Raw genomic sequence first — 511 nt, 5'->3', positions numbered from 1 at the left:
CCGCCTACCTTGCAAGCCCAAGGACCTAAGTTCAACCCCCCACCCCACCCCGCGTACCAAAAAATAAAAGAATTACTGGGCTGGGGATTTAGCTCAGTGGTTCTGCTGCCTGCCTCGAAAGTACAGAGACCCGAGTTCGATGCCCGGTACCAAAATAACAACAACAACAAAAACAATCCCTAGTGTAGGAAAAAAAAGGGAAAATTCTAATATGTGTGATTAGAACTATTAAAAAAATCAAGGTAACAGCTCTGTATGCAAAAGTATACAAGAAAAATCAGATATTTTAATGAGAAAAATTTAAAATACAAGCATGTGGTTTTTGTTAAAAGTAATTTTATCTAGAGATTTTTTAAAATTTTAATTATACAGTGGTAGGGAGTGAACCTAGGCCCTGAGTATGTTAGACAGGCAGTCTGCCACAGAGCTACACTTACCAGACTTCGTCCATAGGTTAATGTTTTTATTTCAGAAATTAAAAAAAAGTTCTAAAGGGTTTAAAAAAAATAAA

Source organism: Fukomys damarensis, unplaced genomic scaffold, assembly GCF_012274545.1.
Source record: "Fukomys damarensis isolate Sample0158 unplaced genomic scaffold, DMR_v1.0_HiC HiC_scaffold_39, whole genome shotgun sequence".
NCBI lineage: Eukaryota > Metazoa > Chordata > Mammalia > Rodentia > Bathyergidae > Fukomys > Fukomys damarensis.
The sequence above is the reverse complement of the archived record's forward strand: the minus strand, read 5'-3'. Positions refer to the sequence as shown.